The sequence below is a fragment of the Brassica oleracea genome, chromosome C6 (assembly GCF_000695525.1).
Source record: "Brassica oleracea var. oleracea cultivar TO1000 chromosome C6, BOL, whole genome shotgun sequence".
Classification (NCBI taxonomy): Eukaryota; Viridiplantae; Streptophyta; class Magnoliopsida; order Brassicales; family Brassicaceae; genus Brassica; species Brassica oleracea.
Genome location: NC_027753.1, coordinates 17508915 through 17509635, shown reverse-complemented (window position 1 = coordinate 17509635; position 721 = coordinate 17508915).

Genomic DNA, 721 nt, shown 5'->3' with positions numbered 1-721 from the left:
CATAATGTAACATTACCGTTTTATATAAAAAAAACAAAAAACATTATATATAATTTGGAAAATAATAAATATATGTAAACATACAACATATAATCGGTAATGTTATTGGTATAACCAGCTAACCACACAACCTTATTAACAAGAAGAGAAAACAAAAAAAGGCAACATTTTCTTATTCTTTTTTTTTGTTTTCGCTTAAATTTGGAACGTTTTCTTCTTGCAGACGCCATTTATGTCAAAAAAATGGAAAAATTACATTAAACATATGTAAAATTACCATTTTTCACTTAAAAAAAAAGACGGCTTATCTCCATAAAGTAACATTACCGTTTTAGAAAAAAAACAAAAAACATTATATATAATTTCGAAAATAATAAATATATGTAAACATACAACATAAAAAATGGAAATACTACATTAAACATATGTAAGATTACCATTTTAAATTTTTATTTTTAAAAATAATATGTAAACATAAAACATAAAAATGGAAAAACTACGTTAAACATATGCAAGATTACCATTTTTCCACTAAAAAAAAGACGGCTTATCTCCATAATGTGACATTACTATTTTGTAAAAAAAAAATATTATATATAATTTAGAAAATAATAAATAACTTATTCCGAAAGATGACACGTGACATAAAATATAGTTTTACATTTTAATATTACTAATTTTCGAAAATTATAAATAATATGTAAACATACAGCATAAAAAA